Genomic DNA, 18,785 nt, shown 5'->3' with positions numbered 1-18,785 from the left:
CCTGTTGGACTAATTAGGACAATTATCTAATTGTTAATTAATTAGGTCCTTTAATTATTTTATTCACTTAAACTAAACAAGCGTTTTTTATCTTTTATTTAGTCAAGCTAAAATTAGCTCACTTTAGTTTAATTGTAGTTGAGCTTTATTTAGCTCCTCATGCTTTTTCTTTGGTTCAACTTAATTTAGTTTAGGGCATCCTTGTGCTCTCTATATAAGCACATCATTATGCATTGTAATTTAAACCTATAATCCTTATTTTTGAGGAATATGGCATATTTTTCTTGCTTCTCTCATTTGTGAAGGTGTTCTAGTTTGTTGTTTGATCTTGCAAGCTCGTATTGCAAAATTTTGTGTTGCAAAATCAAACATGGTATTAGATCATAGATTCGACAAACCACTTCTCAAGCTTTGAGGGTTTATTTTCTTAGAAGCATTGTGGGGTCACTAGGTTTGCCTTCTTGTGTGGATATGGAAGTGGGCAATTTTTTGGAGAAAAACGGGCATGAAAAATTTTAGAATATTTTCATTTTTAGAAAGTTTCTATTTTTGACAACTTTCTATTTTCAAAATCTTTCTATTTCTATAAATTTTTCATATTGGAAAGTTTTTATTTTGGAAACCCTTCATGCCTTCCAAGCCCTAATTGACATGCAATTGGTTTTTTGGCCATAAGTTGCTCATACAAAGTTGAAATTGTGCAAACAAGATATCATCGGAAAACTGGTTCCAATACTAATCCAAATATGTAGGTGATTTGATAGATTCTACACCAATTTTTCATACTAGGCTTCCAAAGTTAGCGTTTACTTTTGTGCTTATGAGGCCATATCTTGCACATCCAAACTTTGTTTTTTATTGTTAGATTTCACTAGAAATTAGCATTCAGAGTCCTTTATCCAAATATTAGGTCTATTTTTCTAGATTTTGCCCCAACTACATTTTATTCAAATTTTTGTATTTTCACCATCTAGTCAATTACTCAGATGTTTTGGCACTTGGGGATCTATTTGTTGGAGAGGACTGGATTTGATGTGCTTTACATATCTTAGAGATTTTGGGGCATAATAATTTTATTTGAGCAGGTATCATTGGTTTTTTTGTTCACCCTTATGTTATCGGTCTAGCAAAGGGAAATTATGAATCTTAGTGTCATGGCATCTTGACACATCTCAGGTGGCTAGATATTTTTCCTTATTTGTATGGACTTATACCTGAACCAGTCACTCCAAGAGGTAAAGCAACTTGGGGTAATATTCCAAACCATGATGTAGGTGTGATTTGTTCTAGTGTTGATTATGACACTATGTGTACTACATCAAGCCTTTAGTGTCCCCATGCACTTTGGACTAGACTTTGGGAGATGCATGGAGACCCTCATATCTCTCCATTCCTAGAGGATCTTGTAGTAGATTGTCTTCTTCGCCTTGCACATGCAGATTTCATACCCTTGGATAATGATACTTTGGAGGACCTTGAGTATATTAGAGGTCTTGCAAGTTCCGATGGATCAAAGGCCGATCTTCATGTTTCTACTCCTCACATTGAGATCCCATCTCAATTATCTTCATCTTCTATTGTTCTTAATCATATTGGAATTAGATTATGCATAAACCCCATTGATTTAGTGCAAAAGACCATTGTTCTTCCAGACACATCCACTTGGGATTCTTATATTATAGACATACCATCCTTGTTTATGGAGTTTTGTATTGCAGATTTGGAGAACTATTTTGAGGACATTCATATCCTATTTGTTGATAGCCACTTCAATGTTGTTGGCTCATCTTCATCGCCCATGGAGCTTGTTCTTCATCAGTTTTTGAAAAGTCCTAATTTTTCACCTCCTACATCGATTGGGCATGTACCTTATTGATTTAAGGAATCATCATCTATCATGAAAATAGAAACATTTGAGTGATTTCCAAAGTCACAAATATTTGGATTTGGATTCCTACATCTTCTAGTTTATGAAAGTGGCTTCTCCTATCTCTAGTGGATTTTTTTCTTCCTAGGGGCAAAAATGTTGTTTGCAAGTAGTGGATCATGTCATGTCTTCAGACATTTATGATTGGTATAGGAGCTACTTTTTTATTGGGGGATTCCTATCCTCATTTTCTCTCTTATGGGGGGATATTCATTATACTATTGTGATAGAAGTAATCTTTGGGGTGTCACATTGAGTCCTCCTCCAAGTTTCCTTCTTTCACTAGTACATTTATTATATTTTCTCTTTTGGAGAAGAGTTTTCTCCCACTGGGTTTTCCTCCCTTTATTCATTTGTGAGAGTTGCATTGGTTTGTATTTGAGTACTTGATCAGGCCTTCGCTGTTGGAACTCATTCATGCATGAAGTTTGAATTCATCATTATCTCTTTAGCTTATCCCTAATTTAATCTTAAGGGGGGTGTTGGAGTAAATAGGACATTTATCTAATTATTTATTAATTAGGTTCTTTGATTAATTTTCACTTAAGTTGAACTTAGGTGCTTTTTTCATCTAGAGTTATGCTTTTATAGCTTTAGTTTAGTTGAGCTTTATTTAGCTTCTCTTTGCTTTTCTTTAGTTCTACTAATTTTAGGATTATGGCATCTCTTGTTTTCTATAAAATCAAGCTTTCATTCATTGTATCTTCGATTCTTGTGTGCAATAATACAAAATTCCCAGCTTGTTATGGAGTATTATCTTTTCTTGGTCTCTTTTATGTGACAGCTGTTTTTCTTGCAAATAATTGTTTTGCATGTGTTTTGTTTTGCATTGGTTTGTGCATGAGTACCTAATCAAACCTAGTTGTCAGGAATCATTCATGTATGCATTCACATTAGCTCTTTATCTACTCCCTTTGCTTGGTCTCTTTTGTGTGACAGGTGTTTTGCTTGCAAATGATTGTTTTGCATGTGTTTTGTTTTGCATTGGTTTGTGCATGAGCACCTAATCAAACCTAGTTGTCAAGAATCATTCATGCATGCATTCCCATTAGCTCTTTAGCTACTCCCTAAGTTAATGATAAGGAAGGTTGTTGGAGTAATTACAACAAATATCTAATTATTAATTAATTAGGTCCTTTAATTACTTTATTCACTTAAGCTAAACTTAGGTTCTTTTTAGTTTTTATTTAATTAGGCTATTATTAGCTTCACTTTAGTTTAGTTGTAGTTGAGCTTTATTTAGCTCTCCATGCTTTTCTTTAGTTCTCCTAAATTTAGTTTAGGGTATCCTCGTGCTCTCTATATAATCATATAATTATGCATTGTAACTTTATCATGTAATCTTTGCTTTTAAGGAAAATGTCATATTTTTCTCGCTTCTCTCATTTGTGGAAGGTGTTCTAGTTTGTTGTCTGATCTTCTAGGCTTGTGTTGCAAAATTCAATAAGAACTAATTTAATATATAAGGAGACAAAAAAATAAGATAATGGTACCTTGCTATCTAAGAAAACATACCAATTAAAATAACCAAACAAAAAAATTCATTGTATTTTACTTAACAGAAAATAAAAATTGATTACAAAAATAATAGTGAAGTTTCTCATCTCATTTCATAGCCCCTTATTACCTAACTAAAACAAATACTTTATTTTCCTATATAAAGGAGAATACCATAACTCTAAGCACATAACACCACAAACTAACTTACATCAATTGAAAAGAGGCGCAACAAAAATAGCCCAAAGTAAAAAATCACAAATTGTAGGAAACTAATGTAAGGAAATTCAAGTGAGGAGAATCTTAGATTATATTATCTTTCCCATCTTTATTTTTTTTTAAATCTCTTGGTTTAGAAGAACTGGACAACATTCCCACCACCATGAGGGAACAAGACTATTAGTAAGCTTCTCATCAAGATAGTCTATTGGATTCCTTAAAATAAGTTTGTCATCACCAAAATTTCCAACCCTAGTCTTCTTGTAGTGAGGAGTCCAGTGCTGATTCCACCATTCAGTTGGGACAATAAAACTATACAAATTCTTTAACGTAGAATCCACAAAATAATCACTAGTAGACTTGAAATCGTGTCCTTCATCCCAATCACACTTCACATCACTACTCTTATATTGAGTTAGGCAGTCACTTTTACCAATTTTTTTTATCATATTAATGAAAGATATTTTATGATCATCCTCATATCTCCACAATTCCTTATTCCCTTCAATACCATTACAATCAACTAAAACTTCAACAACTACTTTTTGAGGTTCACCTATGATTTTTGAATTGAACCTCATTGCAACACCACATCAAATTTTGATTGTATATCCCTCTTCAAATCATTTGTCTATTTTTCTCCCATATTTTTCTTCAACTTATTTATTGGTGTTGGTGTAATTAAGGTATTTTACCTTGGTTATTTCTCACTTAGGTCCTAATTACACATCACTTAAGCTTACTTAGGGAACCACATATGATTTGTTGGAGCATCTCCACTTTAGGTGGACTTATCATGTTGTCATTTCCACTTTATATGGTGTCTCCACCTTTAGTGCCTTTATTACATTATCATATCCACCTTTCATGGTTACACTTTTTCACATTTGGTAGGTGATCGACCTTTAGTGGTGTTATCACACAATTACTTTTTCACTTTAGGTGGGATGACAACTTTTCATTTTTTGTCTCATGTCATAAGATTATGACACTTGTCACAATATTATGCACTCCTATGTTATCACCTTGGCTATATAACCAAGGGTCTCCTATTTAATAATAATCCAATTTGTATTGTATCATTGATAGGAATACAATTTATTCTTGTCACATTCTATCTCTCTTGTTGTTGTGCTTTCTATTTGGCCTCTAGATCTTGGATGGCTACCTTCATAGCCAATTCTTACATGGCATCAGAGCTAATAGAGTGCCATTGGTTTGCCATTGGAGAGTATTTTTTAGCATTTTGGAGTTTTGGATTTGTGGTTTTTTTGTTGCAAGTCAAAATTGGATCTTGCTCAGTTAGATCTGAGGCTACCATTGGATTCAAGAGGTTTGAGAAAGTCAGAATTGCCTTTTGTTTTATCCAAATCCAACTTTGAAGGCCGAATCTAGAGCCATTTGAAGTTTGGGGGTGCGACAACAATTTAGGAGTCATAATTACACAGACAATTTTCAAACAACAATATCTTAGTCACCCAAACTCATTTCTTTGAGGAATTTATTTTTTATTTGGAGTATAATTTCAATCTCTTCATAGTGGTGCAAGAGTTTTCTAATTTTTGTACATGTAGTCACTATTATCATAAATTTCACTTTCAGAACATAGCTTTATTTGGCTTATTTTTGGCAACTGTAATGTTTAGATCACAGTTTGGTACTTTGCATTAGTGATTTGAGTTTGATATAGACTGATTGAGGTGGTTGTAAACAATGAAATCAAAAGTCCACTTTGCCTTGTTTTGCAAGTGGCCATTGTAATCACATTAAGTATGTGTCAAATCATCATTTGGGGGGGGGGGGGTGTCTTTGATTGAGTGAATTTGGGGGGTGTCTTGTGCCTGTGCCTCCTTCTCTCTCCTTTGTGCTCTCTCGATTTTCAGTTATGGTTTCTCTTAAATTTCCACTTTTAACTCCAAATAATTATCAACTTGGAATGTTAATGCATGGAATAAACTAATGAAAAAATGTTTAGGTCATTATGTTGATGGAACTATTTCAAAACCCCTATACCTTAATGTCGATGCTAATCTAAACATAGAATGACTCATTAAAAATACTATGGCTCTTGGAACATAAAGGAAATATGTATCAACTAATCTTATCTTTTATATTGAGAAGTGTAAGACAATCAAGGAAGCTTGGGATAAACTTAGTCAATTGTATGGTCAAGTTGATGAGAATAGAGGATACAAACTTGAAAGTGAACTCCTAAATTTGGATCCTAAGGATTTTGAAACAATCCAAGAATATATCACTAAGGAAGATGAGCTAAGATCATAACTCAAGGATTGTGGCATTGAAAATAAGGATGTACAATTGTGTTGGTTAATAGATTTGTTCTTTGTTATAATTAAAATAACACCACTCTATTGCCCCTTAAAGAACAAAATATTAACCAAACAGTTGGGTAAACTTGTGAAAGTTTCCCTCTGAATTTTTCTGAGGTACAACTCCCTCTTTGGATTTTCAATGAATGAGAGAAAGAAAATAATTATGCATATACTTTTAAGAAGAAAACACGAAAGGCATTTTCACATCTACACATCACTATGTTGTAAATGCAAATCTTTTTATAAATCAATTTCTAAAATGACAAAGCTCACAGACTTTGTTGTATTTTGCACTTTTCATTCAACAAAACTTTCAGACTTAATTTCTTCGCAAGCACATAATATCCCATCAGAAATAAAAGACTATTTCAGCATAAATGAACTCCAACAGAAATCCAATTCCCTCATCAAACACACAGATTTGAATCTCCCAAAATAATCATTTCCATTCATTCACAGATAAATGAGTATTTATGTTTTCAACATTAGATAGTGTAGGACAAAATATATCAAGTCTGACAGCTAACCAAAATTCGGACCTTCACAAAGTCTTTTAAAAACATATAAATAGCCACATATCGGCTCATTCAAGTTTAGGGAAACACAGAGTTTACATAACTCTGCCCCTGCGTCAAGATCTAGTTTTGAAAATGTAACCAGAAAACTAACTTTTAAAAATTATCCTATAGTTCATCATTAAACAATTTCAAAGGCCAACATGACCAAGATTGCAGTTATGAGGCAAGATCTTCGAGTTGGTTCTGTGTTATGCTAGAGACACATTTCCACTCCAAATGAGCAACTGAGAAGGTCTGTATAACGAAAAAGTTTGAGATTATGATATGTGCAATCCTCCGGCGCCACATCTCCTTATCTCGATGAACCTAGGCCACGATGTCTACATGATTCCCCAAGTGTCTTATGCACAGTAAAAGGAGGGATTCAATATTTGCCACCATTGAGAAGTTGTTTGTTGATAGAGCCTTTATTTTCCTAACATAGTTAATTTTTCCTTCAAACAATTGAGTAATGACTTCTAAGATTTCTACGGTTTTTTCATCTTCTTTCAGGCACTTAATCCCTATACACTTCAAATCATTTTGCATTGATAAAACGAGTTGAGACAACTCGTCTTGCAACTTAGCAAATTCACCGCACCCCTGTTCCACTACATAATTCCGTCATTCAATATATCTTCTGCACACATAGAGAATGTTATCATCCAGGCCTTGTACTAGTTTTTCCAACATAAATTTCATGGTGTTGTATTTCTGTACATCAGCCATTTGGGCTGCCACAACTCTCCATTTGGTTTCCTCTTTCTTCCAATTGGCAATTTTTGTTTCAAGTTCTTTCATTACAATTATGGCATTCTCATATACCTTGCTTAGATTTTTGAAATATTATGTGCCAGATTGTGGGATCCCATCCAACCATTCTAGGAAAATCTTGATCACCATCTTACTCTTGTGAATTTTCCCCAGAAGCTTTTGATTAACAGGTGACCTAGGATCGAATGACATAGGCAGTTGTGAAATTGGCTGAGCATTAGGATTATGAATAGACTCTATATATTCTACCATATGCCTCAACGTTTCTTTGAGATTATGCTTATCCTTCTCATCTTTCCATGTCCTATTAATTATTCTTTTGGTGGAGGCCTCCAAATGGTGTACATCTACCACACGCGATCCAACACCTAAATTAACTTTTTCAACATTGAAATCTTTTGCTGATGGGTTCTCTATTTCCTTGTCTGAAATGGGACGTGCTATCCCAGCAGTCCAACTACCTGTATCTTGATCAAAATCAATTTTGGAAACCGTCTTCAACCTTTTTGATTTCGGAGTTTTACCCAGGCACTTGCTAACCATGTCTTCAATTGGAACCGAGATAGGAACCACATTCCTTTTCTTGCTACTAAGAGTGGTGTCCAACCAATGGGGAGCATTGGGACCTGCATCTTTCTTTGCTTGGGGTTGTTAAATACTTACATCGGCTAAAATCAATGGACCTTCAGTTCCATCTTCTTCTTTTTTAGGTTCTTCAACATCTCTAACTTCTAGGGTGGGTATCTCGATGTTTAGTTTTTCCATTCTATCCTCAACTTTTGGAGACCCGTCCAGATTGACCACCACTGAACTCTCTGACAAATTTTTGTCCTTACTCTTGGTTCTCGACCTAGTGACACAAGCTGGAAGTTGGCTAACAAGGGACTTCTTTGAACCTTTGACAGTATTTGCCTCAAGCTTAACTTTGGTACCACCTGCATCACAAGTTTTAACAGACTTATTAGATGAAACTTTTTCAACAAGAGAATCTTTGATAACAAGCTTTCCCAGTCTCTATTTTTGTAGCCACTGCTTAGTCCTACGGATAATAGGGAAAGTCCTCATCTGAATCTGATCTTCTTCTTTCTTATCCCACTCTATCTCAGGGATTGGAGAGCCTATACTTTTTCTGCATATTGTGGGTCAATCAAATCTTCTCCATCATCCACAGTTCTTGTTATATTTATTCTGAGTTGAAAAGAAATAATCTAGTCTACTGTGAACCTGGAAAATGTTCTTCATCTGACTTCAAACTCATCTCCACAATCCTCCCAAAAATCTTTGAGCTGTGAAACATGTGAGAAATTCTCTTTAAGAGCTAAATGTGCTTGAGCATAACCTTTGCTATCGAAATTTGGTCGAGCATCATAGTGTTGAAGTTTTAGCTTCTTGAAATCAACTTCCAAGTTCAAGGCATCCAAAACAGAGTGACAAATATAATAACCCAGCTCAATTGGGAAAGAAATGCCTGAATCTTGTCTAGCCAGAGTTTTCTTGTCAATATGAGCACGCTGCCTGCACAATTTAATTAGCACAAAGCGATCAAGGGAAAATCTTGGCAATTTAAATGGTTCTCCTTTGAACCCTCCAACCCTAATATAGGATACTGAATGAAATAGCTTCCATAGGTACTCACTAGATGCATTGCTGGATCAGATAACCACTTATTCATATTTTCTTGCAGTTCATAAACTAGCCTCCCTGCAAATACATCATGAACTCTTTTGAAGTCCTCATGACATTTCTGTAGCCTGAGGTATGGGTGGTAATCATAATTTTCATCCCATCAAACCATTCTGCATGATGCAGTCTTGGCCAAGGTCTAACACATGCCAAACAGTAAAACAAGTATGAGGACATGTAGAAATTCTTGCTTCTGAGACAATTAATTATCCCCTCATGCAATCTCTCCGCAATTAATTCCGCCCAATCAATATATCTCTTCTCGTCCAATATGACTTGGATGTAAAAATACATCATGTCTTCCCAATAAAATGCCTAATAACTTCCTTTAACTTTATGCAACAAAGTGACAATATCCCTCTCTTCTTTAATCAAATGCTCCTTGGTCAAGGGTTTAGGCAATTTGGAATTTCAGGAGCCAATTCCTGGCTAGAACACTTCTGTATTGGGTTTTATTTTCTGAGAAAACCCCATACGAGGTGGTTATTGTCTAATCTTCATATGGTTCTTTAGCAAGAATTTTAAAGATTGCCATAATGGTTTCTCTATTCACATTCAACAAAATGCCCCCATTTGCATTTATGATGTATCTATGTACAGGGCCATAATTGTTCATGCATTCAAGTACTAATTCAGAGCACTGTATGGCAAAAAGGACAACTGAAGCTTCTATTAACCCACTGTCTACACGTCTTCCCATCATGGGTGAAATAGAGGGATTTCTAGCTCTTTCCAAAATTTCATCTAAATCTGCATGAGCTAGGGATGTATCCCCAAACTTTGGAAGAGAAAAACCTAGACCAGATTTTGGCCTTGGTTTTGGTGGGACGAGTCTCATTTTCAAAACCAAAATAGGCAACAATAACACCCACTACAGTTACTACAACAAAATTAATAGTTTCTTCCTTGTAGGACAAAAATGACAGAGATGACGAAGATTGTCAACTCACCTTTCATACAATTGTGTGTCTGCTAATTCTGAGAAATTTACCTCCAGTACCAAACCTCTGCCTTTCTAAATTAAGCTTTTCCATGAAGATACAAATCTTTTTGTACAAAAATGATATTAATGGCTAAAAATCTGGTTTCATGATTACCACAGCTTATTCACTCGTGTTGAGTGGAGATGACACTTCTGACACCTGCTTCTATTACATAACACTTCGCGCGATCTCTTATCAGAAAAATGATTACCACCTTGTGAAAAATATTTTCAAATAAATCACCAGGATTCCTGGAATATTCCTTGCATGACGTCGGTATTTTCCCTTTCTCGGCCTCCACTCTGCAAAGCGCCCACTTTAAATGTAGAATGGCTGAACCTTTTAACCAATGAACTCACGAACCAAGGAAGGTTCAATGGTTCAAGTTCACTTCCCGCTCGAGCTTTTTGTACAAGTTAAACTTGGTGAAACCAAGACATAATATATACATAAAGACTCATTGAACCAGTGAACCAATGAACTAATGAACTAAACTCCAGGTTCAAACAAAAGGTTCAAAGACAAATATTTTAGACATAAAGATGCATCGGCTGAGACAAAATGACTATGCTAAAATTAACACACACACTATCATGGCATGAATATTCCAGTGCAAAATAAAACCAATGAATGCGAGAATAGGGGGTAACAAGTTGGTTTTCAACTTGTTGGGGAAGCTTCCTTTAGTGTATGCGACTTTTATTTGTAGTTTCCACACTCATTGATTGGCAATGGGGAGTGCCTATAGTACACCATCCTTTGATTCATTCATTGAGATGTTGATGCTTGAACAAGATAAATTGAACACAATGGGTATTCTCAAGTCATCCAAGTCACATGCTTTGATGGCTAATCATGAGAAAGGTTCCAACAAGAAGGAAAAACAATCAAATCCAACACCACAAAAGGATACAACACAATCTTCCTCTCCTCAACAAAGAGATTCCACATCCTCTCCTAAAAGGAAATCATCTAAGAAGGAGAATCTTACTTGTGTATATTTCAAGAAGTTAGGACATGAAGAACACCATTTTTACAAGAAGAATATTGATGAAATGAAGCTTCTTCTAGAGAAGAATAGAATTAGTTTACCTGAGCTAGAGTATCTACTTTAGCTTCTTCTTCCAAACAAGAAGAATTTGATAAGGAAAAGAGTCACACTTTTGGGACAAGTAAAGGAAAATCTCTTTGTGCTAAGTTACAATTCATGATTCAAGGATATGGCTTCTAGATTCAAGAGCTTCTCATCATATGACATTTGCACAATCTATGTTCTCTTCATTTGAGCCTTGTAACATTCCACTGATTTTGATGGGAACTCATATGTATATGAAGGTAATTGGGAAGGGTTATATTGATATTGAGATGCCACCTTCAATGATGTGTTGTGTGTTCCTCACTTGACAAAAAACCTTCTTTCTATCTATCAAATCACTCATGGTGCAACAAGGAAGACTGTGGAGTTCACTCCTGATTCAGTTATCATAAGAGACTTGGAGAGTAGAGCTATCATTGCTACTGAAGTGCTAGAGTATGCATCTCATTTGTACTCTTTAGACTTTGTTCCTATTGATGACTTTGGTTCTTCCAATTATGATCGTACTTCTAGTGTGGATTCCAATATCGAGGAGAATTTTGGTTACTTGAACTTGGGTGTTCTCACATGTTATCCAGTTCTTGAGCCTTGCATTCCATTTCCTCTTATTGATATCACATCTATTGTTGCTCTTGATGATTCTTGTGTTGCTACAATTTTGGCTTCTTGTGATTTAGTGCAACAGGATATACATTGTCTTCTAGATACAGTTCCTTGGGATAATTACTTAACAAACGTTGCAGGTTTGTTTGTGGAATCCTACATTGTAGATTTGGGAGACAACATTTATGACATACATCTTCTCTTTGATGGGGATTGTCCTTCTTCAATCATTGTGAGGGAACACTCTAACCATCTTGTTCATCTTTACATGATCATTCTTTTGAGTTTGATGTGATTATGGATACTTATGTACAACATTTGGAGGATATCTCTTTATCTTTAGAGGAGACACTTGAGTCTTTGTATTATGTTCTATATTCATCTTCACTAGATCCTATATTGTGTTTTTTAGTAGTGTGGCTTGGTACACCTGATTTAGAAGAGGCAACTTTTAGCATCAACATGGGGACACTTGAGAAGCTTTCAGATTCTTCATACATTTTGAAATTTCTTCCTACATATTCCTTTTAGAATTGGGGAGACTTCATACATACACCTTTGGTTTTGTTTCTTTCTAAGGGGAGGAACATTGTTCAACGATCATGGAGCAACTTTTACATCCATCTCAGAACATCCCACCATTGGTTCACATTCTACATTAAGGGGGGGCTTCATGGTCTTTCCTCTTCTCTCTTATGGGGGGGACTTTTTCTTCACATAGAGTTTTGTCCTTCTCATTCTTCTTTGAGAGTTCTTTTGTAGTTTCATATCTCTTTTGGGGAGAGGAGGAAGCGGCGAGGGGAGGGTCCCACCGGGTTTTCTCCATTTGTGAGAGATTGCATTTCTATTGTTCACAGGTACCTAACATGACCTAGTAGCCGGGACCCATCTTGCATTGTTGGATTTTGTGTACATTCTCCCTAAAATCCGATGTATTGTTTAGAATTTGTTGGTGCACAAAGTTAGCTATAACAACTACCGGCACACTTCCCCTCTGTTAAGATTGATTATGGAAAATAATTTGAATAATATTTGCTCAAGTGATAAACTCAATTTGTGTAGAGCTCGTTGTAGATGATTTCCAAAAGTATCAATGGAAGAAATGTTTTAGGATGGTAAAGTATCAAACATTGCACCACTTAAATTGTTAATTGTTAATTTCAGTGTGGTGAGTGGGTACTGCAGACATTATGGGATAAGGAATATATAGAAAAAAGAAAACAAGAACTCTTAGTTAACATGAAAAAGTTTGTTGCAATGGATAAATGTGTGTCTTTTAGAATATTTAGATGATGGTATACTTTAAATGCTGAATAAGAAAATTGATGATTTTACATCAAAGTAAATGCTGAATGAGAAAATTGATGTCTTTAAATCAAATTAAACCAAAGGTAGTATTAAAAAAAAACTTTGCAGCTGGCAAAAAATGTTATGTTTATTGCTGATGTGTCTTGCTTCACTAAGGAGAAGTTGTGAAAAGAAAAAAGCAAGAATGGCTATCCAGCCCCTAGTATGTAGTCATTGGGTCTTTGGTATATTGACGAAGTTGAAAGGTTCTTAATGAGCCCACCAAGGATCAAGTCTTGTTGAGTGCAAGACTCTAGCATCTAAAAGAAATGAGCCAAAAGATTCTCTTGCTCTCATATTAGATTGTAAAAACGTTGAAAGTGAGAATCTTAAATCACAGAATGCAGAGCAAGAAGCCTGTATTTATGAAGCTCCCAACGTCCTCAAATTTCAATTTGAAATTTTGTCGGCCTCTTCACTTAACAAAAGTTATGGTGTATTTCAAAGGTTGAATCTCCATTCACCCAAGAACTTTTGATTGAGAAGGACTGGGTTTGCCATTAATAGGGCATCTAAATTTGCTAGGAACTCATCCCCATCAGGCTCTGCAAAAACTAAGCCTAAAATATGGCCCTCTGATGCAAATTCGTTTGGGTTCTGTACTTTCTGTTGTGGCCTCTTCTCCAGATATAGCAAGGGAGTTTTTGAAAACCCATGGAAGTAAATTTGCATCAAGGTCCCAATCTGCTGCCATAAAACACATGGCTTACGACTGCGCAGACTTCTCTTTTGCTCCGTATGGTCCCTACTGGAAATACATGAGGAATATCTGCATGAATGAGCTTCTGAGTGGCAGGCAATTGGACCATTTCTGGCCTGCTAGAGCCCAAGCGTTGCTGTGTTTGATAGAGACAATTTTGAAGAATTCTGTTCAAGGAAAGGTTATTGATGTGGGTTCTGAGTTAATTTCCATGGCTAATGATGCTATATGCAGAATGGCCACGACCACACTGTCCTTTGGTGTTGCTGCAGACGCTGTTGAATGCGGGAAGCTGGTTAAGGAGATTGCACTTTTGACTGGGAAAATCAACCTGGGTGATTTTATATATGGTTTTAAGAATCTTGATTTGCAGGGATCTGAGAGACAGATGAAAGATGTGCACAGACGTTTTGATTACTTAATTGAGATCTTAAAGCAGCACGAAGCAGAACCAAAAGGTGTTGTTTGGCGTCCTCAAGACCTTATTGATATTCTCTTCTCTATTTCCTATGATGAGCAAACAGAGATGAAGCTCAGCAGGGATAACATCAAGGCGTTCATTCTTGTAAGTATCTGAATAAGAATTGTTAAATTCATACATCTATTGAACATGCCAAGGGCAAAATTAACTTAGAAGAGTTCAAACAATCATTTCTTGAAGAACACACCCACATGGAATCAAATATAATTTGGTTGTTTTGTTTTTTATATAATAATTTTTTGAGTTTTTATTAATTGAATTTGATTAATAAGCATGATTTACTTTTTTGCTGGTATTGATACTTCAGCCATTACAATAGAATGGGCATTCTCAGAACTTATGAGAAAACCTCACATTGCAAAAAAAACTCGTGAAGAAGTAGATTTTGTTGTGGGAAGCAAAATACTTGTTGAAGAATCAGGTATTCCAAAAATGATATATCTTCAAGCAATAGTGAAGGAGACCTTGCGCTTGCATCCTCCAAGATCCTGAATAGTGAGGGAATCCACCGAGGATTGTAATATAGAAGGATACTTTATTCCTGCAAAGACTAGAGTTTTTGTTAACATTTGGGCCATAGGGTGAGACCCAGCTTATTGGGAGAATTCCCTTGAATTTCAGCCAGAGAGATTTATTGGCAATGATGCATGTGCAAGTATTGATGTGAGGGGTGAACAATTCCATCTTATACTATTTGGAAGTGTTAGAAGAGGATGTCCTAGGACTTCACTTGCCTTGTATTTCATTCACACAACCTTGGCTGCCATGATTCAATGTTTTGATTGGAAGGTAAATGATAAAGAAGAGATTAACATGGAGGAAGGCGTTGGCTTGACACTTTCTACGGCTAGTCCTTTGAAATGCATGACCACCCCTAGGTTTGCCCAACTTCCTAATGTTTTTGATTAAAAAAGCAGCGTTAACTAGGGGGCCGACCCTTTACAAAGCCAAAGGCTATCAAAATTAAAAAGACCAAGCAGAGGTGCAAACCCCAAAAGAAGAAAGTCGGATAGGCCAAATTGACTTGTCAAACCATCAACAACCCAACCCAAATCAAGAGGGGGGGGAAAAATCCGAAACTTGACCGGGGGGACTTGGGAAAGGGGGTTAGATTTTCCTTTCCACCTACGACAAACAATCGTCTAGGCAACACTATCATTAGGAACTTTCGAAGAAGAATCAAGCGGGGAAGACCCTGTAGAGTCATTGCCAGACTGCTGTTACAGAGTGGTAACAGGTTGTTGCAGTGGAGTAGCAGCAAGAGAACAAACACTAGGAGTGGAGTGAAGGTGAGGATCAGGAGCAACAGGTGCAGGAACCAAGGGGGAAGGGTCTGCCACAACAGTAACATCAACCAGGCCTTCATCAACAATAAGGGGAACCTCATCATGAGATGAATCAATCGAAACATAATATGAAACATTAATTGTCAAGTGGTCTTTCGTAGCATCCTTTCACCAAGTAGCAAAATCTTTGTGATGAGAGAGAGAACAATCAGAAGCAAGGTGACCCGTTGAGAAGCACCTTCGATAGTGAAAAAGGAGACCCTCATAATCCAGCAGTTGAGTCCAAGGCCTATCCCCAACCATAAGAACCACATCCCTAGGGAGGGCTAGAGATATGTCAACATCAATTAAAAGGTGAGCAAAGGTAGAATGACCCATGGAGAACGTGGCATCATCAACCTTCAAGAGCTGCCAATGGAGTTACCAATGGCCTCAAAACAATAAGGTTCCCAGAAATGGAGGGGGAGATTGGGGAGGCAGACCCAAACTACATGAACAGAGAGGGGTTTCGTAAGGGGGTTGAAGGAAGGAGTCCAGGCCTTAATAGAGAGGGAGTGATCCCCCCAAGTCCATTGCATACCCAAAATCAAATCACGCTCATGAGTAGAGGTAAAGTAGACAACAAAAAACCCCTTACCACAAGGGAAAAACTCAATGCCATAAGAAACAAGGGGCTTCCAAGAATCACTTGTAGAAGTTGAGAAAGCCAACTTCACAAACCCCGAAGATCACCTGCATGCAAATAACCTGTCACAGAAAGAAGAGATGGAGACAAACAAGCAAGGGTGCTCTGAAAGCTGAAAAATGTATTCATCCAAGAGAGAGATAAATTACAATGATGAATCCTTATAAAAGGATATTGTGCAACCCTAAAAGAAACCCTAATAGGTAGACATTTAATAATTAATATAATTATTAAATGTCACAAATGCAAACTAAAGTGAAATCTTAAGAGAGGAATAAAGGTAATTTAATCAACATGATTAAATTAAAACCTTTACTCTAACACCCCCCCTTAAGATGAGCAAAAGTGCAGTTACAAACATGTGCAAGAAAGCAAAGGTAACTACAATGCAAGAAAGTAAACTTGGGTCCCGGCAACAAGGCCTGATCAGGTACCCAATTACAACCAAATCTCTGTAAAGTGGAGAAATAGAGAAAACCTCATGGGAAAAACTCTACTCCAAAAAGAGATGAAAGAAATAAATGCACTAATAACAGAAGGATAGGAGGTGGATAACATGATACCCCCCATAGACAACTTCTATCATATAAGTACATATACAATGGTCTCCATAGGAGAAAAAGAAAGAGACTAGAAGCCCCCCCCACAATGAAGAAACTCCTGTCGCACATATGGATGCCTGAGGTAGAATCCAAAAAGAGATCCTGAAGCGGCATATAATATTCCTCCCCTTGGGAAGAAATGGATCCAAAGGACGAAGATGAAGAAACCCTGTGAAGAGAGAAGAATCAATCTGTCTCAAGATGTGTGCCATAATAGGATGCTGAAGAATCCCTCTGTCTGAACTGAAACAAAAGATGTCAAATCCAAACTGAACTGAAGACTCAAAAACTGCAACCTCTGAATGCACAGATGATGGTGGGCTAACAGCTGGAATATGGCTGTCAACAAAGAGGAGCTGAAAATCCTCAAAGTAATCCTCCAAGTCTGCAATATAGGACTCTACAAACAAAGACGAAATGCCTGCAAGATAAGAATCCCAAGTAGCCATGTCTGAAAGATGTATGATGTCCTGCTTAGCTGAATCAATAGGAGCCAAAGAAGAGGCAATATCAAACTGATCAGGAACAAAAGGAGATGATGTTGATACATATATAATCTCAGTCTGAAGAGTAGGAACTGTGAGACAATCCTCTGATTCATCGGAATATGTAAGGGTGTCTAAATATTGAAGTTCCTTCAAAGTAGCATGATCAAAAGGTGTGTTATCTCTCCAACCAATGGGTACAAGACAATCTGAAGCAGGATCCTTTGGGAATGGAGAAAGACTGGGGTCTCCATAGATCTCCCAAAGACGTGTCCAAAGTGAGTGAGGACAATCAATGCCCGATATAGCCCACACAGTGTCAGAATCAACACTAGACAAAATAACTCCTACTATGTGATTTCTAATGATATCCCAAGCTAGTTTTCCCTCTAAATTTGCTGGTTCAGGTATGAGATCATACAAATAAGGCAAAATATTAAGCCACCTACAGTGTGTAAGTATGCCCTTTGCCCATGACTCATAATTACCCCGTTCTAGAAATACAACTGAAGGGTGAGTAGAAAAACCCATGATAACTCTTCAAATTAACAAATCTGAGACTAAATGACTTTAATACTGATAAAGCAGATCAAATGAAGCCATCCCATGCAAACAAATTATTTCCAAGTCTGAAACGTCCAAGTAAGTGACAGATGTGTGAAAACACAAAGTACTGAATAAAATGTACCTGGTGCAGATTCTGGAAAAATACATGATAGATCTGGAAAGAGCACAGAACCACCTTTCCGACGCCTATTCGCTTTCGAAAAACGGAGTCCGTATGCAAAAGATATGGCTCCTGGAGTGCAAAAAACTTGTTCTGACTTCGACTGGCAAAAAAAACTACAAAACGGAAAAATCAGAAAAAAAGTTCCATCTTTTAGATCGGGCTCGGAACCAGCTTTCCAACGCCTATTTTCATTCGAAAATCCGAGCTAAAATGCCCGAGTTATACCCGATTTAGTAAAACTGCTCCAAAAAAGCCCAAATAGGCCCTTTAAGCCCTCAAGGGCTTAAAAAAAATAAGCCCCTGGTCCTCTGGGTGACCAGGGGCAGGCGCAGGAGGCGGCGGCGCGGGGGCGGCGCTGGGGCGGTGCGGCTGGCGGCGGGTGGCGCGCTGGCTGGGCGCGGGCTGAGAGCGGGCCGGCTGGCTGCGCGCAGGCGGCAGGCGGCGCGTGGGCGAGATACCGCCGGCGGCGGTGGACGCTGGGTGGCCGCCGGGCTGCTTACCGGCGGCGCGGCGGTTTACACTGGCTGCGCCCGGTTTTTTTGAAAAAACCGTGGTTTTTGTTTTTTTTAAAAATTTTTCCGCCTCGGTTTTCGTGCCCTAGGGCCGTACGGCCTTAGGGCCAAAAAAAAATTTGCCTCCTGGTGCAACTGTGTCCAAATCGGACGAATTTTATATGGAAATAGGGGTTTTTGGGCGCTACGAGCTCAACGGTGAGGTCCGTTTGGGCTCAAAGTGCACCGAAAAAAAAAATACCCCTATTCCAAAATAAAAAACAGAAGACACACAGATCTGATGCA

General features: G+C 37.3%; 1 pseudogene; it reads left to right on the top strand.

The window, feature by feature from the left end:
• The first annotated feature begins 10,704 nt into the window (after positions 1-10,704).
• Positions 10,705-18,531, top strand: LOC131027433 (cytochrome P450 93A3-like; annotated as a pseudogene).
• The last annotated feature ends 254 nt before the right edge of the window (positions 18,532-18,785 follow it).

This window comes from Cryptomeria japonica, chromosome 4, assembly GCF_030272615.1.
Source record: "Cryptomeria japonica chromosome 4, Sugi_1.0, whole genome shotgun sequence".
In the NCBI taxonomy this organism is placed as follows: Eukaryota; Viridiplantae; Streptophyta; class Pinopsida; order Cupressales; family Cupressaceae; genus Cryptomeria; species Cryptomeria japonica.
This window is presented reverse-complemented; position numbering and strand designations above follow the sequence as displayed.